Raw genomic sequence first — 27,827 nt, 5'->3', positions numbered from 1 at the left:
TTCCTGTTATCACATCAACAGGCCAAGAGAACGGGGAATTTTTTCAAAAGAGATCCAGGGCCAGAACAGAAGAACAGGAAGGAAGGAAGGAAGGAAGGAAGGAGGGAGGGAGGAAGGAAGGGAGGAAGAAAGGGAGAAAGGAAGGAAGCAAGAATGGAAGGAAGGAAGAAGGAAGGAAGGAAGGAAGGAAGGAAGGAAGGAAGGAAGGAAGGAAGGAAGGAAGGAAGGAAGGAAGGAAGGAAGGAAGGAAGGAAGGAAGGAAGGAAGGAAGGAAGGAAGGAAGGAAGGAAGGAAAGGAGGGAAGGAAGGAAGGAAGGAAGGAAGGAAGGAAGGAAGGAAGGAAGGAAGGAAGGAAGGAAGGAAGGAAGGAAGGAAGGAAGGAAGGAAGGAAGGAAGGAAAGGAGGGAGGGAGGGAGGGAGGAAATACAATGTATTGAACATATACATTCTTTTTCTCCTCTCACTACATTTCATTCAAGAAATTGCTGAATGTAGAGCGTTTGAATTGCATGCAGAGGATAGGGATTAGATCCCCAGTGCTTTATATAGTCCGCCCAACCCCCTTTAGAAATGATCTCTGAGTGCAGAGCCAAGAGTAAACCCTGAGCACTGCTGGTATGTCCCCAAAACACATTTTAAAGTAATAATAATAATAACAAACAATAAATAAATAAACAAAACAGATGCAAGTAGATAGAGTTGAGGGAAGCAGTAATGAACTTTGGGTAAATAGTAATGAAACTTAAGAGATTTCTTAGCCCAAAGGCATGAAGAACAAAATCCTTTGGCATTCAAACCTGTGTTCTTTTGAGAAGAAAAACTGAAGCACCGTCCAGATACAGTAGTCCAAGTTCCCACCCAAAGAAGGCTGGATGGATGCCTCTGAAAAGGAGAAGCTACCCAGTACTACTGAGATTTTGTGCACACCGTCAACAGTGCAAGGCCTTCCAATGAAAACACCCAGATTAACTTTCATGTATGCAAAATTCTAGAAAAAAAGTCACTTGGAAGACATGCATAAAAGCTCCTAAAGTGGGACTAAAGTGATAGTACAGCCAGTAGGACACTTGCCTTGCATACAGACAACCTGGGCTCACTCTCAGGCACACTATATGGTCTCCTAAGCACCACCAAAAATGATTTTTGAGTGCTGAGCCAGAAATAATGTCTGGGAACTGCTGGGTGTGGCCCCCAAACAAAAACAAACAGAAAAATAAAAGCTCCTAAGGGAAGCCATGTGAGACTTGCTCTACAAGCCTATGTTCTCTATTGAATCTGGAAAAGCCTGTCTTCGCCCTTGAATACATTTCTCTCTTTCTCTATCCTAACACCTTTCTAAATATAATACAAATTAATCCTGCTCTCTCTTTTTCCTCTTCTCTTTCTTTCCTCTCTCTGTCTCTCTCTGCAGCTTTATTCAAGTTTAGAGAAAGATATACAAGGTGTAGGCATACATTACTATTTAACCAAGTGTCCTGCTTAAAATCTAAAGACTACATCAGTGTTACCTTAATATGGATGTTTCTCATATTCCAGTATTACCTAATTTTAGGTAAAATAGTATAATAGGTAAGATTTTGCTATTTTAAGCAACTGTGTATAAGATAAATTGTAGTCACACACAAAATTATTAGCCACACAATTAGTATGAAAGAAGCGAAATAACTAGAAAGTCTTATTTCTTGAAGTATTTTTATCCCTTTTTTTCTTTGTCATTTAATTTGTTTTAAATATATGTATATGCATCATGTCTTCTAAGCATTCTGTTATCTAAGATTTGTGAAATCTGTAGGACTTATTGGGCTATACAATAGACAAAATAAGACCAAATTTAAACTTAATAAGTAACTTAATCTTTTTAAAAGAAGGTTAATTTGGGCCCGGAGAGATAGCACAGCGGTGTTTGCCTTGCAAGCAGCTGATGCAGGACCAAAGGTGTTTGGTTTGAATCCCGGTGTCCCATATGGTCCCCCAGCCTGCCAGGGGCAATTTCTGAGTGCAGAGCCAGGAGTGACCCCTGAGCACCACTGGGTGTGGCACAAAGCCCAATCAATCAGTAAAAAACCATAAAATATGAAGGGAATTTACAGGAAACATGAAAATTAACTCCAAATTTTATAACTAGCCAAGTTGTTCCTCAAGAATCAAGACTGGGGTCCGGAGAGATAGCACAGCAGTGTTTGCCTTGCAAGCAGCCGATCCAGGACCAAAGGTGGTTGGTTCAAATCCCAGTGTCCCATATGGTCCCCCGTGCCTGCCAGGAGCTATTTCTGAGCAGACAGCCAGGAGGAACCCCTGAGCACCGCCGGGTGTGACCAAAAAAAAAAAAAGTTATATTTTTTTATAGGGAAACCACAGAAATTGTTTCCTGTGTTTAAAATATCATATAAGCAAGTATAGCATTGCAGAAAAACTAACTCATTTCCCTGTCTTCTTTGTCACTTTGTAAACTTTTAATTTGAAGTACAATGTCTTAGCAACACTTTAACACTTAACTGACCTTACCTGATTAGGTTGCTAAACACATTGATGTTAATTCAGATTTTTACAAGGTAGGCATTATTTTCAAAGAGAAAAATGAAATTACATTAGAAAACTTACATTAGAAAAACTATATTATATGAGTTAAGCATTAAAATGTTGGGGCCAGTTAACACCTCAATTCTAAACAATGGGATTTCTAATTGTCAATTAGAATAATTGCCAACATTTAATGAAGACTTACTATGGTCCAGTTACTGAGTTAAGCATTTTACATGCATGGTATTATCTCACTTAATCCTTCCAACAATGCTTTAGGTAGCTATTATCATTATCCTCTTTTACAGTTGACTAGACGGGCTTAAAGAAGTTAATTGTGAAATAATTAGTTAATTACATTTTAAGAACACATTCCTTTATGGTATCATAAAAATCTAAAATTTTTTTTACTTTATTATTTTATTAAAATACCATGGTTTACAAAGTTGTTTATAGCACAGTTGTTTCTGGTATTTGATGTTCCAACACCAATCCCACCATCAGTGTAACATTCCCTCCACCATTGTCCCCAGTTTCCCAGCCTGCCCTCTTGGCAAGCACAAAATAATTTACTTTATATTGCTTGTTACAACTAAATGATAATGGAATTATTGAAAAAACTTTCCTAAAAGAAAATTTGTGAAAATTGTTATATCTCACAATGGGATCATTAAGTCATTGAAGGTTTACTAAGCTATTTGTTAGCAGTTGAGCACTCTGTGTTATTGGTTTTGTTGGTTACACTGAGGTACGGGCTTCTATGCCTCTTTCACATCTAATTTGGTGTGTTCCTGATGTGTTGTCAATATAGAGGAAGTGTAGCTCCAAGAATTCTAGTATGTATAGAGCTGTGACAATGACTTGACTTGGCTGTAGCTGTGGGACTTCACTGTGGCTGCTTGGACTTTAGGAAGTCCCAGAGTTTTCAACCCCAAAACTGTCACACTTGGAGTTTTTCTCTATTTGGTGTATGTAAAATAAAGTGGTGAAGTTGGGATATTGATGTGGCTGCAAAATTGGTGAGGGTACAGCTGCTGGCGCTTCAGCAGAGCCTGGACTTGGCCTACTCTCCTCCAGGGGGTGCCCCAGAGTTTTCAAATATGAAACCAGCATGCCATGAATTTTTGTGACTTGGGTTGCATCTCTCCAAAAATTGAGTCTACGAATTTGGCCAATGAGATGACATAGCAGTAGTTCTGGGACAAGGTTATATAACTATAATCTTTATTTTTCTTTCTAGCTTACACCTGGCTCTCTGTTCAGAGATTACTCCTCGTGGGGTTTTGGAGACCATAGGTGGGTACTGTGCATGCAGCCAACCTGGATTCAACCTGCTGCACTATTGCTGAACTATTGCTCCAGCCCCAAAATTAATTTAAAAAAGTATATGTTTTTCTGCAAGTGGAGAGAAAATACAGTGAGTAGCAGACTTGCCCTGTATGTGGCCAAAACAGTTTGATCCTCAGCATACCATATGGTCCACCAAGCCCACAAGGAGTGATTCCTGAGTGCAGAGCCAGGAATAAACCCTGATCACTACCAGGTATGCCCCCCCCCCCCAATGTCCCAGTGTTATTCTCTCTGTGTCTTAGCAATGATGTTTGCACACTAATTATTTGCTTTATATTTGCTCCAAATTTCCATTTTTATGGCCAAATCTTTTAAGTTGTGGGCTTTTTAAGAAGTAGTATCTAACAGCTTATAATTACCTTGTATTTGAACCTTCTTATAAGGTTGTAGATTCATAAATACATATTAAAAAGTGCAAGCATTTCCTGAAATATGTCAAGTCTTCTAAAAATATGAAGTCAAATAACAAGGTGTGGGGTGGAATATTATGAAGTCAAATAACAAGGTGTGGGGTGGAATATAAAATTAAAGAACTCAAAATTTTGTGATCAGCAAACTAATTAGATTAATACCAATTTTTTTATTTTTATTGTGGCCAAAGTGAATTACAAATCTTACACAGTGATATTTAAGGTACACAGTAACGATAAATAAGGGCCTTTCCACCAGCAGTGTCGTTCTCCCTTCATCCCTGTTCCAAGCATATATCCCTTATCTCCCTCCTTTATCCCCCAGCATGCTAGTGTAACTAAAAGCATATATGTAACACTAATGTAAGCCTTTCTTTTCTTGCAGTTTCAGATATTTTTACTAGTGGTTTCTTAAAGGTTTGGAGTCAAAGGAGCACTGTAAAAACAATGTTAGTGTGGCAATTACCGTTTGCATGAGCCCACCAAAGTATGGGGGTCATGGAAAGGAAAAACTTTGGCCTAATTACAAGGAGACCCTACCCCTAAAGTTTTCTGACATAAGACCATTTCTAGGCTCCAGGCAAACTAGTTTGTCCAATCCCAGTCATTGTCTGTAGTGCCCATACAGTTATATTTTTCACAGTCTCTGTTGTTGATCTCACGTTTCTGTATTGAAGGTCCTGGAATCTGTATATCCTACATTGAAGTCAGGATGGTGCGGAGCGGTGTCTAATTTCAACTCGCAATTAACAGAAAATGCAGAAAGCCCTGTCCAGTAAGCAGATCGTTGTTGTTGTTGTTTAAATCTTTTCAGTGTTAAGGGAAGACTCTTTAGAGTAAATCAATGTCAGAGCAGCAGTAGGGTCTTCCCTGGTAGAGGATTGCTTCCAGGTGATGTCATAAACAACGTTGGATGTTTCATAGATGGCTTCCCTGGTTCAGGGGTGACTGGAAAATGCCTAAACCTCTGAGGCCTGTGCTAGGTCATCATGTCAATGTTCAGGGTTTGTAAGGTTCCATTGCACCACAAGATTTGTGTGTTCCTATCTCTATTAGATAGAACTTATTTGTATATATAGTATTTTCCATTTTAATGCGCCCATGCAAACAAGGAATAATGTCACCTGGTGTCATCAGTGCATAAGGGGGCCGCAAGAACAAGTCCAACAATCCCCATGACCTGGTTCAAATATAAGCATTAAACTGAGGAACTCTTTCACCAAAATTCCTTATTGAACAGTTCACAGCAAGATTGGTGCCAATGGGGATGTTAGAACAAGTCCAACAATCCAATTGACTTGGTTCTTTTATAAACATTAAATGGAGGACACTTCTACAAACTTCCTTATTTAACAAATAACAAAGGGAAGGAAAGATAGAGAGGGACTCTTTCACCAAAATACCTTATTGAACAGTTCACAAAGAAGAGAAAAGATAAAATGTGGGGAAAATAAACAATCTAACTTAAGACAGTGGACTCAATTGTCACCGTTCACGGGAACTAATCAGAAACAGTATAGTAGCAACCACAGTTACACAATGAAAGAAGGAGGAGGCCAAGAGGCCGCTGAGAGTAAACAAGTAGGTAAAGAGTACTGGCCTCTTCCCAGCCTGAGTCCATCCTCACATTTTTATTTTGAAAATATATGGTACCCCCAACCCTAACTGGTCTCTTCCCAAACTGAGAATCAATCCTCCCATTTTTATTTTAAATATATATGGTTTTTTAAATGGAGAACAATGAGAATAAGAAAGAAAAAAAAAACCAGTGAATGTCATGATGTAATGTCCCGACATACACCAGTGCTGCATCGGCCCTCCATCCACCCCACATGTACCTCCCTTAGTGTCAGGAGAGAAAGGGGGAAAACCTGAGGACCACGATAGAGTCTACCTGGGCCGGCAACCAGGGAAGGCCTGGAGAAGGGGGGGAAATAGGGGAATGGCTGGAGGCCTGCCAAGCCTCCCAGCACCCCCCAAGCTAGGGAGAATGCCATCGGCATTGGGTGTCCCCTAACCCTATACCTGGGAAGAGCTGGCCTCCAGGATCAAAGTGCGGGAAGCCAGCTATCTGCCCGGCCCCTCCCTCTGTTCCTCCTCCCTAGAGTAGGGAAGGGGGGAAGCCTGGAGACCCCTATTAGAGTCTATCTGGAACCCAAAGCAGGCCACCCAAGGTGGCACTCAGTCCAGGCCTAGAGTCCAGGGGGAAATAGGGGAACGGCTGGCGGCCTGCCAAGCCTCCCAGCACCCCCCAAGATAGGGAGAATGTCATCCGGCATGGGGTGTCCCCTAACCCCATACCTGGGAAGAGCTGGCCTCCAGGATCCAGTTCAATAACAATTTTTAAAAAAACATTATAGGGGGGGGGGGCCGGAGAGATAGCATGGAGGTAAGGCATTTGCCTTTCATGCAGAAGGTCATCCGTTCGGATCCCATATGATCCCCTGTGCCTGCCAGGAGCAATTTCTGAGCATGGAGCCAGGAGTAACCCCTGAGCACTGCCGGGTGTGACCCTAAAACCACAAACAAACAAACAAACAAACAAAAACATTTTGGGGCCGAAGAGATAGCATGGAGGTAAGGCGTTTGCCTTTCATGCAGAAGGTCCGTGGTTCGAATCCCGGTATCCCATATGGTCCCCCGTGCCTGCCAGGAGCGATTTCTGAGCATAGAGCCAGGAGTAACCCCTGAGCACTGCCTGGTGTGACCAAAAAAAAAAAAAAACATTATACAGTTGAAAAGCTTGTTAAATCTTAAAATAATTCTGATGACCAGAAAAGATACTAGCTTGAAAAAGAGAGATCATTGTTAGAAGAAAGTAGTTATGAGGAAGAACTAAGAGTTCTACATTACCAAGATGAGGGTGAATTGCACAAAGACCTGAGAATCACTCTCAATAAGCATTTCCAAACAGAGAGCAGAGCCAAACAAGCAAAACTTGATGTGAAATTGCATAACTGGGCTCTTCTATGGTTTGCTGCTCTCAACCCTATTATTTTATGTTTAGTCGCTCTTAATTGGGAGTAGTACAAAGCATTAATGTACTTAGAAAATCCATAAACCTTGGAGACCTCAGCATTTTACTAACACCATTCCCCTAGTTATCTAGCCCATCTGACCTAACTTCGCTAATTCTCACTAGTGAAACACTTCGTAGCAAAACGAAGTGAACCTGAGGAGATTATTTTTGCTCCCCTACTCAGCGACCAAGGAAATGATCCAGGATAGTAATAATTTATTAAGTTTGAATCATTTTTAAAACACCTAATCAAAGGTAGAACCTTATTATATTGAAGCCATATTTCATTTCCGTCACAAAATACGTTTTAGGCTTGGAAGAACAAGATCATTACACTGTCTCTTCTACTCCTGAGGGCTTCTTGTGCGATTGAGCTTGTTGTTTTAATATTTGAAAAATACTCGGGCACACAGATACTTCCCATTTTCAACAGTAATTTCAGGTTTATTCTAGTAACTTTAAAATCCTAATTAAGTGGTTTTGAAACAAAAAGCTTTAACATTTCATTAGTCCTGTTAAGTGCTGCAAAAGAAAACAATTTTTATCCGCCTTAAATTAAAATTCCACATGAAACAAAAATAAAATCATTATCTTTTTTTTTTTACTTTTTTTTTATGTGTTTTTGTACCTATTATTTTACCAGAAATAACTACTCTCCAGAGGATCTAAATACAAAGCCAGACTTAGTTTTGCTCCCACAATCTGGTGATTAGTCCTCAGCTTTGCATATGAAAGATATTTTTGCAATGCAAATGACTTTCATGGCTTCTATTTTATTTAAATATTTCCCCACTCAGCTAAATTTCCTCACCTTAAGCTACTTTAGGACCCTAAATATTACCTTTGTGAGCTTCATTTCTAAGCTCCTTGACCTTTTAAAGTTGTTTGTTTTCTAATCCCCAGACAGGTATACTTCTTTTCCAGAGTTTAATCTCTTTTTCTCTGGAAATCCACTTCTCTGCTTCATTAAGCCTCCCTGTAATATCCAGAATTAAATCGCATACCTCATTTATTGTTGTGGATGCATATTGCCTTTTTTCTCTTTTTAATGCAGTGCGGGAAATGACTTTGAAAGACGTGACCTAAAGTTTTCATCATTCAACTGATTTTATTTTCACTTCTAGATAATTATGGAATAAGAAGTTGTTGAAACTTCAAAAAGAGGATCTCACTCAAAGTGCTGAGATTGGGGGAAGACAAGGATAAGAATGACTGTTTTTTAATAATAATTGAAAGGGTTATCAGATAAAGGAGGAATGATGCTTTCTTATTAAGTTTTTCAGGATAGAAATAAGGCCTTGGGCTGGAGATGTGGCTCAGTGGTAGAGCACTTGCCTTGCAGCACAGGAAAAAAAAAAGAACCAGGACATGAAAGAACAGAAACAAGTTCTTCTGCAGATAGTCTGAGAAGCAGTAATTACATTAGTAAGAGTTAGCCCCAGAGCCCTGAATATTGCTTGAGAGACCTCACAATTAAATAAACAAAATAAGTAAGTAAAATGGAATGGGAATAGTGTTGTGGCATTTTTGTGAGGATTAAATCAGTTAATATGTATAAAATATATTGGTCACATGCATGATGCATTAGTTATATATAGTGTATTTAATGCTCTTTTAAAGTTCTTTGGCAATAGAGAATAAATGTAAGGTACAATATGATTTTGAAAATTCCTTCTTAACTTGTCCATATGGACATAAAAGTTTTCATTAAAAGACTCAAGATCTGGGCCCGGAGAGATAGCACAGCGGCATTTGCCTTGCAAGCAGCTGATCCAGGACCAAAGGTGGTTGGATCGAATCCTGGTGTCCCATATGGTCCCCCGTGCCTGCCAGGAGCTATTTCTGAGCAGACAGTCAGGAGTAACCCCTGAGCACTGCCGGGTGTGCCCCCCCCCAAAAAAAAAGAAACTCAAGATCTGCTCAAAGTGATAGCAAGGTGTGTAGAGCACTTGCTTTTCACTCAGCCAGCTCTGTTTTCATACCCTGCACCGCCCTCTGTCCTCTGAACAATAAGATGGTGAAGGGATAATTCTTTTATTTACTTACAGGCCAAACCCTGCAGTGCTCAGAGCTAATAGGCTCTGTGCTCAGGGATCACTCTTGGTAGGCTTAGGGAACTATATGGGACACCAGAGATTGAACCCAGGAGAGTATATACATCAGTCACATAGAAAACATATGCGCTTCCCACTGCATTATCTGTATTATTACTCTGGCCCCAGAAGTAATCCTTTTAAATGCACAACAACGATAGCAGATGAATATAAGACATGTAATTTTCTCCTGTGATTTCATAACTGAAATTTTCTTCAACTGCATTATGACTATTATTTCCCAATTCTTTTTTTTTTATTTTTTGACCACACCCTCAGGGGTTACTCCTGGCTAAGTGCTCAGAAATTGCCCCTGGCTTGGGGGGACCATATGGGACACCGGGAGATCGAACCTTGGTCCCTCCTTGGCTAGCACTTGCAAGGCAGACACCTCACCTCTAGCGCCACCTCACCGCCCCCCCCCCCAATTCTTGATATATCTCACTTCAACCCATTATCTCTAATAAAAGAATTACACATTTCCAGTTAAATTTAAGCATTTTTTTGTTGTGAGCCATATTCTGTTTGCAAGACGCCAGCGCCTGCAAACAGATCCTTCGTGGAGTTCGGGAAAAATTCCACGGGGAGAAGGTGGACACGCGGAATGGCGAATAACGGAAATATATTGTAGAAATGAATGAAACCACGCAGATTGCATGGGGACTCTCGTTAGCAGAAACGAAAGACAAATTTATTTTTTGAGCTGGCAGCTTTTAAAGGTTAGAGACTTGGAAGGCAGATGCAAATTCTAGGCATCAAAGAAACTGGGAGAAGAATGGAAAGACCCTGGCTAGATTAGCATATTAAAGAGCGGGATTAGCACTGTCCTTTGTTGTAGGAAGAAATAACTAAGGCCTGATTTCTAATAAAGGTTTAAAATAAAGAGAGAAATAGTTACAGCCCTTATGAAATTATGTCCAAATAATCCAAGCAAGGGTCAAGTGATTTTGACTGCTCTAAGCGGGCCTTTTTGGCAGATAATTTCTTTTTTCAGGAGAGCACTACACTTTGGTGTGTGCTTCTCCAGAGTGGGGTGTAGCATTTTTTATCCATTAGAAGCCAAATATACAAGTTGCATGAATCTTCTTTAATTGACTTCAAAATTTTACATATAAGGTTGCATTTCAGATGTCTGAATGATCATAACAATGTAGTTAAATACAAATGCTTGATCCTAAGCAAAGGTTAATATGAGAATATTATTACACACTGTGGGAGTTTTTAATATAAGCCTATTGTTCTACCATAATAAAATAATGGTTGAAAGAATTGGTTTGGGGGGTCAGGAGACAGCTCAACAGGCTAGGACACAGCTTTATGCACAAGAGGCCTGGGCTTGTTTCCTGACACTATATGGTTTTGACCACTCCTAGGAGCAGAGAACCCCCACAAAAAAAGAAAAGGTTGTAGAAATTAAAAAAATATATATGGAAGGGCTGAAGAGATAGCACAGCGATAAGGAGTTTGCCTTGCAAGTAGCCAACCCAGGAATGACATTGGCTCGAATTCCATCATCCCATATGGTCCCTGTGCCTGCCAGAAGCGATTTCTGAGCACAGAGCCAGGAGTAACTCCTAAGTGCTGCTGTGTGTATCCCCAAAACAAAAACAAACAAATAAAAACTATACTTATTCTTTTAGTCTTTACTCAAACTCTCCCCCCGACCCAAACTCTTTACTGTGACTTTTGTCAATAGTTTCTTTTGAGTTTAGTCTACTAATCTGTAAAAAAAAAAAAAAAAAATACCATTGTAGAATTATTGTGGTGTTTAAACTGAATTATACATAAAAGAACAACTGAAGAAAATTTCATAACTATGATTTATTAATAACACACATGTTAATCATTACTATGAAATAAAATATGTACTGTAGATCAAATATGTGCCAGGTATTGTAATCTACCCAAGTATTGAGAGAAATTCCACCAACTTTAAAAGGAAATAAGCCTATTAGTAAGTAGTACATAAAAGTACAACTTGTAGGGTATGTCTGGGATGTGTTTGGGGTAAGCAAAAACTTCAGCTCTGTTGCACAAAGAGGCAATTTATATTAGTCAAGTCTTTGCAAGAGGAAGAGATGGCACACTCAATGGCATAAATGAGTAGCATTTACTAGAAGGATTTTTTTTAAGTCAAAGTAAAATAGAGTGAAAAGCTGTTGATGGTTAATTTCAGTCATACAATGTTCCAACAACCATCTGCTGAAAGGACTTTTGACAGAAATGTGGAGAAGGCAGTTAAGAGGGGAGACAAGTTCCCAAGTATGAAAAGGATTGGAAGAACTTGATGCTCGTAAACTTAAAGGGATTGGGTGGGAAAGTTTGTTTTCAGAATTAAGTTAGAGCAATCGCTCTCTGGGCTAAGGGAGTAGTAAAGCCACTGCCAATTCACAGTTTAGCAGGACAAAAAGCGGGGAGGAAATGAATTCTCAGACCTCTAACCTTTTCTTGCCCTCTAGTCCTCTGATGGTGCCTCCAGCTGGCCAGCTGTAGTTTCAGATCTCAGGGAGGCATGTAGCTATAGGAAACCTCCAGTATCAGAATATTGGGCACAGAGCTCGGTGAAACAGGATGAGAGTAAACCTAACAAGGGAAATTCAGCTAAGCAATACTTAACATGAGCCTAAAAATGTAAACAAGTCTGTTGCCTTTAAATGGGAAGAAAGGACTTTAACAGCACAACAACAAAAAAATTAGTGGAATTAGAGTGTGAACAGAAAGGGTGGAGATAAAGCAAAAATCTGCTAGATCGTGGATCATCTAAGTAGATCAGACCAAAGCATTTGGACCATATCTGATATAACCAGCCTTTGTGTTCAGCTCAGAGATAGGCCCTGGATCAGATTGCTGTTGAAGATTCTTTCACGCTAAGACTGCTAAAATAAATTGCATATGTTATGGAGGACACTACCATTTCTAATTATTTTAGGGTAATGTACTTAGTAACACACTAAATTAACACTAATTGAAGTTGGAAGAGTTTCAGAAGGCAATTAAATAAGTACTTGGAACTGTAGAATCTAGTATGTTGTTTTCTCAATGCATGATTCGTGTTGAATGATTACATTGAGTTAAATTGATATTTTTCTCCCTGAATTCCAGCAAATAATTCACTCTTTTATTTATTTACTTCAAATCACTTGGAAAGAGGAGAAGATCACAAGGTCAAATTGAGGTATGGTAAAAACTATACCTATTCTATATTCTAATGAATCATGTGCTTTGGTTTTTTTTTTTTAATTATGCTTGTGATATAAAATAGGTACCAAAAAAAAAAGCTTTTTGAAATGAAAACTGAACACAATTATTCAAAATTATTCTTTTTTTTTTCAAAATTATTCTTATATGATATTTTTCTTATATATTATCTTGGGTTTTTTTCTTGGTCTTATGTTTTAGTGTAAAAAAAAAATCAGTAAAATACACTAATTTTTTCCCAACAGAGTGTTTTTTTAATTGCTGTGTCAACATGCTGAGGTCCCTAAATCACCATGTTTACAGGCCATAGCCTGTCAGTATGTCTGCATGCCACAGCCCCCCTGATTCGAGTGACTGCAGGCATGTCTGGCTCTGAATATAGTCTCTGGAGTCTTGCTAAGAGAGATCTCTGAACACAGAGTCAGAGAAGGCCCTGAGCACTGCCAGCCATGCAGCATGCCCACACCACCAGCAAAGAAAAAATTGAGTTCAATGGCAGCATTGGTGGTGTGACAATCACCCATTCTTTCTGTTGTCAACACATCATGTAGATTCATCCATAACCTAAAACCACTTCTAATATATCAATAGAGGAATGTCAAGGAGAGGAAGAAAAGCAGTATTAGAATCTGAGCCCTTGTGGCTGCTGAGTATTGTCAGGCAATACTTGTGCTGTCTAGATGCTCTTAAACAAGGGAGATAGCTCCAATGGTAGAGCAAATGATAATGTGTATTAGGGTTTGAGCTTGATCCCTGCACTATGAGCCCCATACCAACACTGTTGGCAGTGGTTCCAGGTTCCTAAACTCCAGTAGGTGTGGCCCCTATAAAGTATCTTTTTAAAAGAAAAGAAAATGACATGTTATACATTGTTGAAATAAGAAAAAAGATGACAGATATTTTGTTGATCTTTTTGGGGCTGGTGTTTCTACACCAGATGTTATCTTATGTACCAAACTTCATATATAAGAGGTTACCTTAGGGGCCGGAGAGATAGCATGGAGGTAAAGGCGTTTGCCTTGCATGCAGAAGGACAGTGATTCAAATCTCGGCATCCCATATGGTCCCCCGTGCCTGCCAGGAGCGATTTCTGAGCAGAGAGCCAGGGGTAACCCCTAAGCGCTGCCGGGTATGACCCCCTCAAAAAAAAAAAAAAGCAAAAAAACAAACAATAAAAGAGGTTACCTTATATACCATAGGTTGACAAATTACATCCCAAAGGACAACTCCAGACTAATGCCTGCTGTGTAGTTTGCTTTTTCTTTGCAATCTAAGAATGGATTTAACATTTTTCAATGGATAGGGGAAATTAAAAAAAATGTACATGACATAAAATGATATCAAATTCAAATTTCAGCATCAATAAATAATGCCTATTGAGACTCATTTATATTATTATTCATGACTATTATTTAACTACAGCAGCAGAATTCAATGGCTACAACAGAAACCATATGGCTTGCAAAGCCTAAAATATTTACTATCTGGCCTTTTATAGATAAAATGTGTTGACCCCTCATATATACTACTTCCATTTTATAATGTAATGCACTGTGCACATCCAATTTTATGGATCAGTGAATCAGAAAGCCCATGTTTGGCAATTTGGATATCCTATGGTCAAGAATTTAATCAGTTCCAAGATCAGAGCTAGTGAGGATCTTCTTTTCTAATGAATAGTTGTTGGCAGAATAGGAACAGCATTATTCCAAAACCCCAGGGTGTCCACTATGAGTGTCCTACTGGGGCTTGCCAGAAGCTGTACTGTATTTCTATCTGTCACCTACAGATAGAGCAGACCACTGGTTTTGCTAGGACTCAGAGTTCATAAGGTGACTCGACCTGAATAGTTTTGAAACCAGTCCTTTCAGATCCCACAAAAAATGGTCAGATTTTGGAGCTATCCAGTGAATGAGTTGCCAAAGTGTACCTAATTGTGGGTTTTATTGCCTCAAAAACCCAGAGGAAAACAAAACATAATGAATGATAAAAGATTCAACAGCTTCCCCATCTCTTCAAAAGAAATGGCCGATGTTGACACCAATGATTCTCCATTAGCTTCACTTATGTTGTAGACCTTGACCTTGCAAAGAGTTTCCTTAATACCCTTTGCCAACATATAGCTTTTGTCTCCAGCAAGTGTTGATCCCTAATCAACATTCTGAACACCAACTTCCTCTCCAAGTGTGCTTCCCAGAAAATGCAACTTGCGACCCCCTAGAGGAAGATTGTAACTACATACTGTTATCCCTGCTATATAAACACAAGCTGTTTCTGATTTCACTTACTGAAGAAAATAGAACAGAAGGAATTTTCATGCCAGGTGCCAGAGGTTCTGTTGATTTGTTCCACTAAAGATACCACATCTGGAAGACAGCTGCGCTAGGTATAGCCATGTGATTGAGTCTACAATAATTTGATTTTATTCTCCACACCTTATCTTGCTTTTGCCCCAATAATAGCTGAGATAAATGGTTTATAGCAGAAATCACAAACCCTACATCTTGCAAGAGGACACTAATTACTGGGTTTTCTTCAAACTGAATTTTGTTTTATGATTGATAACTTGAGAGATCAGTACAAGGGGCTTCCACTATCCTAAAATGGAAGCATTCACTTTATGTGTGAAAGAATCAATTTGTTGTTATTTATATCTCTATATATCTAAATATATATATTCTAAAACTGGTGGGGGAGAAGTGTGCCTGAAAATTTGGGACTGCAATTCTACTGGTCACACTATAAACAAATGTAAGCCTCAAACTCCATATATCATTAAATCCCATTGGTTTCTATTTCACTATATATCATTTTTGTATTTGGGGTGCCCAAGTATTAGTAATAATGTTCTAGCTTCCCATAGACTTATCTATGCCTGTTCTAATATTTTCATTTCTTGTCTAAATGCCTAATTTTTCCTCACTACCATACAATTTAAGAGCAGTGTCTAAAAGACAATAGAAAGATTAAGGCACTTGCCCTGCACACAGTCAATTCAGACTCAATCCGTCACACAACATAAGGGACTTCAAATACCACCAGGAGTCATCTCTTAGCAGAGAAAAGTTAGCACAGTAATCCCTGAGCAGTGCTGGAAGAGTCCCCCAAAATGTAAATAAAAATTAAATTTGAGAGCAAGTTATGTCATTAATATCTACAGGTCTTCCTGCGTAAGTTTCTTGGGAGAAGATTCATATATTTGGTCCACATGGCAGTGTTCTGCTTTTTAAAGGAAACTGAACTCCTCTCAGATAGTTAGCTCTGGATATACAAACTATCCTATGTTTAGAAAATTGGCAAATGGAAGCATTATCCACAACAGTGACTTAGGAAGAATTCTAGCTAGCAATCTTAGGCTTTTTTCCTATAATGTAAAGCAGTATTTGACTTTATTTCTAGAGATACCCTTAATCAATCAGTTTAGTCTTGTAACTATTTCCTGCAGTTCAAAATGCTAAATACTATTGTCCTTTTTATTTTATTGTGATAAATGTATCTGTCTTGGTTCTGAATGTTAAGACTGACCATCTAGTCTCTACTAATCTAGGATCCCATATTTTCAGTGATAGCAAATTTGTATCGACCCATCATCACAACCACTGTCTTCTCTAGTCTAAGAGAAAGCATTGACAGAACTCTTCAAAGATGATGAGTTCCTGTTAATATATTTATTTCATAATGTCCTGATAAAGAAAATAGTCCTGGATTCACCCAAGGGATATACTTAGGGAAAGCCTGGTATGCTCTATTGTAGCAGTTCCAGTTGCATGAGTCATTTGATCTCCTTCTTCTTTGACAGTGTACATGAAAAGTTTTGAAATTTTAAAATCCTTGTCTTTAGTACATAATCTTATGTATCAGGTATTAATGAACTATCTTAGATTATGGTGTGCACTACCAAATACTCAAGATATATTATGTTTTTTAAGGGGGGACACCCAGTGGTGCTCAGGTAGGTATTACTCATGGCTCTGCACTCAGCAATCACTCCTAGAGATGCTTAAGGAACCATATGGAATGCCAGGAATAAAATCCTGGTAAGCCATGGGCAAGGTAAACACCCAGGTAAAACCTACTGTACTATCACTTCAGCCCAATGTATCAAGTTTTTAAATTCTAGGTAAATTAATCAATATCTTTTGGTCTAGTATGTCTCTATATGTTTTCCACATATATTTTGTTTTGTTTGGGGACCACACCTGATTCTGCACTCAGGAATTACTATTGGCAGTGCTTGGTGAAATGATATGGAATGCCAGGGATCAGGGCTGGCTATGTGCAAGACAAGTGCCTTACCATTACAATATTACTCTAGCCTCTGTTCCCAATATATTGTAGCTGCTAACCAGAATCCTTGTGACCCCTTTCATATATCCATTCTGAACAGTAAGTATATCAACCAGTAAATTAATTCTTTACTAAATTTTAAAGCTTTTAATTTTCCCCTCTGTATGTTCTCAAAGACTTTAAGAAGTCAAGTGAGGGTCCAGAGAGATAGCATGGAGGTAAGGCATTTGCCTTTCATGCAGAAGGAAGGTGGTTCGAACCCCAGCATCCCATATGGTCCCCTGTGCCTGCCAGGGGCGATTTCTGAGCGTGGAGCCAGGAGTGGCCCCTGAGAGCTGCTGGGTGTGACCAAAAACAAAACAAAACAAAACAAAACAAAACAAAGTCAAGTGAAACCCTATTATTTTTATAATCACATTTTTTGCTGTAACAACAGTGGACCACCACTTTTTGTTGTCAGACACATCTATGCAGCCCAACTATTTGTGTGTGTGTGTGTGTGTGTGTGTGTGTGTGTGTGTGTGTGTGTGTGTGTGTGTTTATCTCCACCAGCTATGCTTAGGATAACTCCTGGCTCTGCACTCACTACTAATGATGTTAAAAGGACCCATATGGGGGGCCGGGCGGTGGCGCTGGAGGTAAGGTGCCTGCCTTACCTGCGCTAGCCTAGGAGACGGACCGCGGTTCGATCCCCCGGCGTCCCATATGGTCCCCCAAGCCAGGAGCGACTTCTGAGCGCATAGCCAGGAGTAACCCCTGAGCGTTACCGGGTGTGGCCCAAAAACCAAAAAAAAAAAAAAAAAAAAAAAAAAAGGACCCATATGGGATGCAGGGATCAAACCAGGGTCAGATACTTGCAAAGCAAGCACCCCAACTGCTATACTATCACTCTGGCCCCAACAGTCCAATTCTTGTCTTTCTTTCTACCCTGTGTAAGACTTTAGGGTTTTTTGGGGGGAAAGTGTTGGATCACACTTAGTAGTACTCAAGGGTTACTCCTGGTTGTAGAACTATATGGAATGCCAGAGATCGAACCTGGGTTGTCCCGGGTCAGCTGCATGCAAGGCAAGCATCCTACTACTGTGCTATCACTCCGACCCTATCACTTGTAATACTTCAAATACATGAACATACCACATACTACTGTTCAAGCACACTCCATTTCTCCTTGTAAAAGTATTTATTACTCTACTCCTCAAGTATATTTAGAGCCAGTCCCAAAGCCCTATTTTGAGGATCTGCTTTCTTGTGTCAATTATGGAATTAATTAAAAATATTAGCAGTCTAAATCCAGGAAGTAAGCAGAGGCAGACACAAATGAGGATAATTCTAGAAGGGTTTTATAGATAAACTAGTTTCAAAGATATGAGTAAGATAGAGGTAAACTAGAAGAAAACTACAAAGGGTAGTAGAATTTCCCCTCAGAACTCATACAACCAAGAGAACAAATGGGAAGAGAAGAGACAGTAGTACCTGAGATCCAGAAAGAAATCCTCATGTAGGACTCAGGAATGTGGCGCAGTGGTACAGCCCCTACTTTGCCTGTATGGGGCCCAGTTGTCTTTAGTACCACAAAAAAGAAAAAGAAATTATCATGAACAGAACTGTCTTGAGAAATAGTGATGTTGTAAGATCATGATAGGTCTTGGCCATTGGCTAACAAGGATACTTCTATTAAGGAATAGTTTATTTCATCAACTGTTTATTATTCTTTTATAGTTTATATTAAAAATAGAAAGAGTGTTGTTGTAAGATCATGATACGTCTTGAATATTGACTAACAGGGTTATTTCTATTAAGGAATAGTTTATTTCATCATAGTATTTCTTTCATAGTTTATATTAAAAATAGCCAGCTTAATTTTTCTTTATAAGTTTCTTAAAAATTAATAGACTCAGAGATTTATCATAATAGACAGTTCTTTGGTTAATTAGTTTTATATATTTTATATCAGTTTAGATACTGTTCCTTAGATTGGTCAGTGAGAACATATTCGTTTGAGATTGCTCTTTTACTTTTTGCTAATGCAAGACATTCCAGTTTCATGTTGTAAAATTTCTATTCTGGGCATCCAAACACTTTTTCCTGCAGGATATAATTTTTTTTCTCTTGAGTAGAATGCCTATCTCAACTACAGGCAGGGTGTGAGGGAGGAGAGAGATAGGGGGTATTGGTGGTGAGAATGTTGCACTAGTGAAGGGGGGGTGTTCTTTTTATGATTGAGACACAACTACAAACATGTTTGTAAACATGGTGCTTAAATAAAGATATTATTTAAAATTTTTTTAAATTTTTCTTCTCTTAGGAAATCACATTTAGAGGCCATAATTTGTGTGCTAAGAATGTTGTTTGACAGGGAGATAGTAGCAGGCTGGAACGCATGCTTTGCATATAAGAGGTCCGTTCATATTTGATTGCTGGCACCACATGATCCCTTGAGCATTGCCAGGAGTGACTCCCAAGTATCAAACTGGGAAACATTTCTGAACACTCCCAGGTGTGTTTGTATCCCAGGTGTAATACAAAAATCCCCAAAACCCTAGTATAAAAATATTCACTTTATTTTTTTTTGTTTTTGGGCCACACCCTGTTATGCTCAGGGGTTACTCCTGGCTATGTGTTCAGAAATTGCTCCTGGCTTGGGGGACCATATGGGATGCCAGGGGATCAAACCGTGGTCCATCCTATGTCAACTGCGTGCAAGGCAAATGCCTTACCGCTGTACCACCGCTCTGGCACCAAGAATATTCACATTTTATGAGAAAATTTAAAAGACTATCTTGATGATCAGGGATTTTGCTCAGTGGTTAGAGAGCACATGTCTTGTAAGTTATGCAGCCCTAGTTTCAATCCAAGGCACACTACACACACACACACACACACACACACACACACACACACACACACACACACACACACACACACACCTGGAGACAGTCCAGAAATAGTTTTTGGAAAGTGTCATAGGAAACTAGAAGTCCTATCTGAGGTAAGATAAAAATATATAATAGGGAGCCAGAGCACAGTGGGTAAAGTGGGTAGAATGCTGTGGCCACCTCAGGGTTTGATCTCTAGCATCCCATATAGTCTACTGAATCTTCCAGGAGTAATTCTTAAGTATAGAGCCAGAAACAATCCCTGAGCACCATTGGGTGTAGCCCAAAAATGAACAAAAAATATGTAATGGGATTTATCAGATTATAAAATTATATATGCCTATTTTGTATTTTAAATGTAGTGAGTTCTAGGGTAAGAAGTTTGTATGTAGATTATATATATTTATATATATTTATTTACATGTTATGGAACAAAAGATCTTACCCAATCCTTCTTTCCATGAAGAAATACAAGGTCCAAAGAAACATTTGCACGCGTGATTTACTGTTTTCTGTTCCTTTCACTTAAGTCAACTAGTTTATTTCATTTCTTTCAGTATTTATTTGGGCACAACTAAGCCTTCAGAAGTAATTTAGAAAGGAAATTTGTAAGGAAAAACCATTCCCAACTCAATGACTTACAGGTTACCTTGAAAATATTTGTCTTCATTCATCTTTTTTGAAAAGCCATGTTTCCTTAACTTTATAGCATGCTCTTTCGCCCACTCACTAAATTTGGTCTGAGTTCGTATTAAGGGCTACTTTATTATCTGCTGACTTCCAGAGAAACTGCTAAGCACCAAGAAAGAAAGCACTTAGCTGCTTTTAGTCATGATCAACGATTTACTCATAAGAGCCTAAAAGGATCAGAAGAGGGCGGAAGGATACAGAAAAACCTCTAATAGATCACCACAGGATTTTTTAACTTGTTTATGGAGAGGACACTAGTGATAGTGACTGACAGGTAATGCTCATAATTGATGTTGCTGTAATTCTAGATGGGGTGTAAGAGTATGTATATTTAGTGTATTATATCTTTATAAAATTTATGTCACATTTTACTTTAATGCCCCTATAAAACTGCTGCACAGGAATAGAAGAAAATAACATTTGTGTTCTTTTCCATCTCTCTCAGCATTAAAAGCTGCCTGGGGAACTTTGCTACCCAATTGTCTCTATATTGGTTTAAGAGTAGCCCCAAACCAGTAGGTGATATTAAATAAATTGGTATTAGCTAGAGACAATTTGACCCAGCTAGACAAATCTAACTTACTCATTGTTTGGGGATAATGTGTATTTCAGTGGGCAATGACAACATTAATGGGTACTATTTGTAGGATAGACATTAGCTCATTAAATCAATAACACAACTCTATATTTTACAGTTGAGAAAACTGTAGCATACAAAGAGTAAGTAACCTGCTCAAGGTCATTAAATTAGTACCAAATTAGAAGAAAAGTTCATGTGCAGGTGAATGGGGTCACAAAACAAAATCACCAAGATATTCTTTATCATAATCAAGTACACTAATATTTATAAGCAGTTTACAATTTATTTCTTATTTCTTCATAGATTATAAGTATCTGGAGGTCAGATTTATAGTCCAAGTATAATATCAAGGAATGTGCAGGATAACCATTGGAAATGAGGGTCATCTAGTATAAAGGAGCAGAATCCCTGGGCTTTAAGTGCCATCCTAGGGGATAACTCATTTAAATAAGAAATATTCTGAGATAAAGGGGATGATCTAAAAAATAAATTGTAATGACATTTAAATCCTCTTTTTTTTTTCCTTTTGGTTTTGGGCCACATCCACTGACGCTCAGGAGTTACTCCTGGCTATGAGCTTAGAAATCACTCCTGGCGTTTACTCCCTAGCTTGGGGGGTGCTGGGAGGCTTGGCAGGCCCCCAGCCATTCCCCTATTTCTCCCCTGGACTCTAGGCCTGGCATGAGTGCCACCTCAAGTGGCCTTCTGTGGGTTCCAGGTGGGCTCTATTAGGGGTCCCCAGGCTTTCCCCCCTCCCTACTCTAGGGAGGAGGAGCAGAGGGAGGGGCCGGGCAGAGAGCTGGCTTCCGGTGCCTTGATCCTGGGGGCCAGCTCTTCCAAGGTATGGGGTTAGGGAACATCCCATTCTGGAGGCTTACTCCCTTGCTTGGGGGGTGCTGGGAGTTCCCCTATTCCTCCCCTACTCCAGGCTTTCCCTGGTTGCCGGCCAAGGTGGACTCTATAGTGGTCCTCAGACTTCCCCCTTTCTCTCCCTACACCAAGGGGGGGATACATGGGGTAGATGGTGGGCCGATGTAGCACTGGTTTATGTTGGGACATTATGTCATGACATTCACTGATATTTTTTTTTCATTGGTCTCCATTTCAAAAACCACTAGCGCCCCCGTGCGTACCATATATATTTAAAATAAAAATGGGAGGATGGACTCTCAGGCTGGGAATAGATCAGTTCAGGTGGGGGTACCATATTTGAATATTGTAGACATATTTCCTCAACCGCTATAACTATTATTGAATATCCCCTTAAAAAGTGACAATTGTGTCCACTGTCTTAAGTTAGATTGTTTATTTTCCCCACTTGTTATCTTCTTTTCTCTTTGTGAATTGTTCAATAAGGAATTTTGGTGAAAGAGTCCCTCAGTTTAATGCTTATGTTTGAACCAGGTCACAGGAATTGTTGGACTTGTTCTTGCGGCCCCCTTATACACTGATAATGCCAGCTGGCATTATTCCTTGTTTGCATGGGCAGATTAAAATGGAACATACTATACATACAAAGAAGTTCTTATCTAATAGAGATAAGAACACACAAATCCTGTGGTGCAATAAGACCTTACACCCTAAACATTGACATGATGACCTGGCACAGGCTTTAGAGGTTTGGGCATTCTCCATTCACCTCTGAACCAGGGAAGCCATCTATGAAACATCCAAAGTTGTCTATGACATCACCTGGAAGCAATCCTCTACTAGGGAAGATTCTACTGCTGCTCTGACATCAATTTACTCAAAAGAATCTTCCCTTAATAACAATGACCTGCATACTGGACAGAGCTTTCTGCATTGCCCTTTAATTGTGAGTTAAAATTAGATGACACTACGCACCATCCTGACTTCAATGTAGGATATACAGATTCCAGGATCTTCAATACAGAAACATGATACCAACAACAAAAACTGTGTGAAAAATAAAACTGTACTGGCACTACAGACAATGACCTGGATTGGACAAACTAGTTTGCCAGGAGCCTAGAATTGGACTTATGTCAGGAAACTTCAGGGGTAAGGTCTCCTTGTATTTAGGCCAATGTTTTTCCTTTCCATGTCCCCCATACTTTGATGGGCCTATGCAAATGATAATTGCCACTCTAACACTGGGGGTTTTTTTGTTTGTTTTTGGGCCACACCCGGCGGTGCTCAGGGGTTACTCCTGGCTGTCTGCTCAGAAATAGCTCTTGGCAGGCACGGGGGACCATGTGGGACACCGGGATTCGAACCAACCACCTTTGGTCCTGGATCGGCTGCTTGCAAGGCAAATGCCACTGTGCTATCTCTCCAGGCCCTCTAACACTGTTTTTACAGTGCTCCTTTGACACTAAATCGTTAATTGAATATGTCTGTTGGTATTTTTTGCTACTTGTTCCATTAAGTCTTGAATGGCTGTGAGATTCTAAAACTATGTTTATTTTCTCTGGATGATTTAATTTAGTTAGTCCAGACATTATGGATGGGGGAGAGGGAGGAAGAAGAGGGAGAAGAGGAGAGGAGAGAGTAGGGGAGTGGAAGAGAGGAAAGAAAAAATGTATGTCCCAGAGACAGGCAGGGGAGAAGGCATAAAGGAGGATGGGAGGGAAATTGGAGACATCAGTGGTGGGAAATGTGCACTGGTAAAGGGTATTGTATATAACTGTGGAAAAACAACTGTGGAAAAAGAACAAATGTATTATGAACAATCTTATATCCATGGTGTTTAATAAAGTAATTGTTTAATACTGAAAAAAAAAAGAGAAAGAAATCGCTCCTGGCTTCGGGGACCATATGGGACAGCCAGGGATTGAACAGAGTTCTGTCCTGGGTCAGCCGTGTGCAAGGTAAACGCCTTACTTCTGCGCTATAGCTCCAGCCCCCATAAATCCTCTATTTTTTTATATTTTTGGAGACTGTTGATGGGTGAGGAAAGACAGATGAAGACTTTGTATGTATCAATTTGCTTCTGGTAGTAAGAAGCATTGGGGTAACATCGATAAGGAATACATGATTTAGTGCAACCCTTTTCAATTAATGACTACCCTAGAGTGTAGCTGCATTACCTCTTAGTTTTATCATACATTGAAAGGGATTAATGGCATATATTTCTTAGAATTATTATAACCCCAGTAAAACTTCTATTAAATTGTTTTATACTCAGTAGATGATTAAATATTGACACTTGTTTGTCTCTAAAATTCTAATTCAGGGCCTAGAGAGATAGTACAGCAGGTAGGACTCTACCCTTGCATTCAGCTGACCAGAGTTTGATCCTGGGGTACACCATATGTTCCCCCAAGCCTAAAGGTGTGACCCTGAATACAGAGGATTATTCCCTGAACACTGCTGAGTGTGGCCCCCAAACAAACTAAAATGACCAAGAGTGGTCCGATAGTCCCTGAACAATGCCCAGGAGCCACGCCACTGCCCACCAAAAACACCCCCAAACTTCCATAAACTAGAATGATGTATAAATAGCTACTTGCAATGTGATGTTAAGAAGTGGTAAGGTAGGGCTGGAGTGGCAAGGCGTCTGCCTTGCCGGCACTAGCCTAGGATGGACCATGGTTCAATTTCCTGGTGTCACATATGGTTCCTCAAACCAGGAGCGATTTCTGAGCACTTAGCCAGGAGTAACCTCTGAGCGTCATCGGATGTGGCCCAAAAAAAAAAAAAACAACAACAACAAACAAACAAAAAGTGCTATCTTAGATTCTGAGACACAGTTTTGGAGGTAAGGCATTTGTCTTGTATGCAGCAGAAGTGACTGCAATACCGATTCAAATCTCTAGCACCACATATGGTGTCCTGAGCACCACCAAAGTCATTTCTGAGTGCAGAGCCAGGAATAACCTCTGAGCTTTACCAGGTGTGATCCATACATCCTTTCCTCTCCTCTTCTTGCACCCAAAAAGTATCTCAGAACCCAACATAGAAATTTTTTTAAAAAAAGTTTAAGGCCGGGGCCGAAGAAATAGCATGGATGTAGGGCGTTTACCCTGCATGCAGAAGGACAGTGGTTCGAATCCTGGCATCCCATATGGTCCACCGAGTCTGCCAGGAGCGATTTCTGAGCATAGAGCCAGGAATAACCCCTGAGCGCTGTCCGGTGTGACCCAAAAAACAAACAAAACAAAACAAAAAAACCCACAGATTTTTAACCTACTTTTGAACATAAGAGAAATATGAATTTGAAAAGTTTTCAGTGCAAATAAAATTATGTGACATTGATCTGCATGATATCTTGTTCATTTAAATATTTGTTGGAAGCCACTATATGCCAGGCCCTGTTACAATATACTTGGATCACAAAAATGAGACCTGGGGCCTGAGAGATAGCATGGAGGTAAGGCGTTTGCCTTTCATGCAGGAGTTCATCGGCTCGAATCCCGGCATCCCATATGGCCCCCCATGCCTGCCAGGAGCAATTTCTGAACCTGGAGCCAGGAATAACCCCTGAGTACTGCCGGGTGTGACCCAAAAACCAAAAAAAAAAAAAAAACTGAGACCTGGTGCTACCTTTAAGCAACTTATAGTGTAGAACTTCATATAAGTATTTTATACTTTTATTTTGAAAGTTTCTATTATTTATTCTTTTGAAAGTATTAATAACATATTTGGATAGGGTTGGAGTGATAGGACAGTGGGTGAGATACTTGTTTGGCCCAGGTTCAATCCCCGTCACCCCATATGATTCCCTCTGCACCACCAAAAGTGATCCCTGACCACCAATTCAAGAGTAAGGCTGAGCAGATCTAGGTATGGCCAAAATATTTTTAATAATAATAATAATAATAATAATAATATATTTAGACATGTTTGTAAATATGATCATTGAGTCTTTAACTCAGATTAGTAATAGAAATTCTAGTATTATTGCCATTCTTTCATAATAATTTATGTCACAAATAAAAAATGTTACCTCATTAATTTCTATAATTTTTCATCTACTTTCCTGCATAAAATTAAGATTTCAGTGTGGGTTAGCTTTTGAGTTTCCATATATGCACTAAAAATATGCAAAATAAATGTGTCTTAGTAGAGTTCACAATCTAATGAGAATAAGAAAGCATATGTCTACACAGATTATGGAAAAAATTCCTTCCCAATATTTATCTTGTATGAAAACTTTAGGGAAAAATAAAAGAAAGCAAAGTAAAATTCATTAAACTATTCTATAAGATACCTGAATAATCATTTCTATCTTAATTTCCACAGGCACACAAGTAAAACAAATTAAGTTTGGGATTTATTGCTTGTTTTGGGCATCTTGACATGCTATGAGTAAACTTAAGTCTATTTACTTGGAACTGTTGGACAGAGGCATCTTGTATTTCTCACCAAGATATTTTCTACCAAAGAGCCAGAAGAGATTAAGACAAACAAATTGGAATGGCCTAAGTAGGCCTGGCACTCTTCCACAATGAGACAGCTTTCTTATTCCACAGCCATATTGTAGTGTTTAAAAATCCAGCTGTCCTTTGCTTTTTAAGAGATACCCCTAAAACAGAATGACACCAAGCCACATAAAGAAAAATAATGAAAAAGATGTATCTGGGCCAGAGCAACAGTACAGTGGATAAGGTGCTTTGATCCTCAGCATCCCTTATAGTCCCCCAAGACCTTAGAAGTAATTCCTGAGGGCAGAATCAGAAGTAACCCCTGAGCATCACAGGTATGACTCAAAAACAAAAAGAGCCATAAAGAGATATATTTTCTGAATGCAACTCAAAAGAAAGCTAGTGTTGGTAATAAATACCAACACAAAGAGAGTAAGACAGAGATGCAGATGGACAGCTCAATAGTTAAAGGAACAAGCCACCAGAAACATAAAACCATCATAATCTTTTATGAGTCCCAACAGAAAAGTCAAATAAAAAAGAGTAGTTGCAAGATGCTGGCATTCACATCACAGGCATTTAAATCTCCTGTCCTCCCCAAGCACTAGTTAGTTCATCTTGGTTATCCCCACACTCCTGGGCTAGAAGGGCATTGTATGGTCAGTTCCTAATACTGAATCATCAGGCCTGTAGGGCTAGGTATAATCTCACCAGGACTGGCCCTGAGAGCCCCAAGCACTACCAGAGAACCTCTCCACACCCACAACACATACAAATAAATTTTTGTTTGATTGTCTGGGGGCCAAATCATTGTTGCTTCAAACTTATTCCTGCCTATATGCTCAAGGATTATTATTCCTGACAAGGTTCAGGGCTTGAACTCAGGTCAGCTGCATGCAAGGCAAAAACCCTGCCCATACTCTTTCTAGCCCTATGAATAAAACTTTTAAATGTATTGATTAATTTTTAAAATGCGAGTAGAATATTAAAGATGATATTTAAACATAAAGTGCTTGAAAACTTCATAAACACTAAACACTGTTTAGCAGCACTAAACACATACAAAATATATTTTCTTTTCTTTCTTTTTTTTTGTTTTTTTTTTTGTGGTTTTTGGGTCACACCCGGCAGTACTCAGGGGTTATTCCTGGCTCCAGGCTCAGAAATTGCTCCTGGCAGGCACGGGGGACCATATGGGGCGCCGGGATTCAAACCGATGACCTCCTGCATGAAAAGCAAACGCCTTACCTCCATGCTATCTCTCCGGCCCCAAAATATATTTTCAAGTATACACAGAGCATGTACATAGCAGATGGATCACAATAAAATCCCAAAAAGTATTGAAGAAGACAGCAGTAATTGAAAAAATGGATATTGATATATAAATCGTTTTAAATATAATAAAAAAAATTTTTTTTGCTTTTAGTCCATACATGGTAGTGCTCACAGGTTACTCCTGGCTCTGAACTCAAGAATT

Source organism: Suncus etruscus, chromosome 3 (assembly GCF_024139225.1).
Source record: "Suncus etruscus isolate mSunEtr1 chromosome 3, mSunEtr1.pri.cur, whole genome shotgun sequence".
Taxonomy (NCBI): Eukaryota; Metazoa; Chordata; class Mammalia; order Eulipotyphla; family Soricidae; genus Suncus; species Suncus etruscus.
This window is presented reverse-complemented; position numbering follows the sequence as displayed.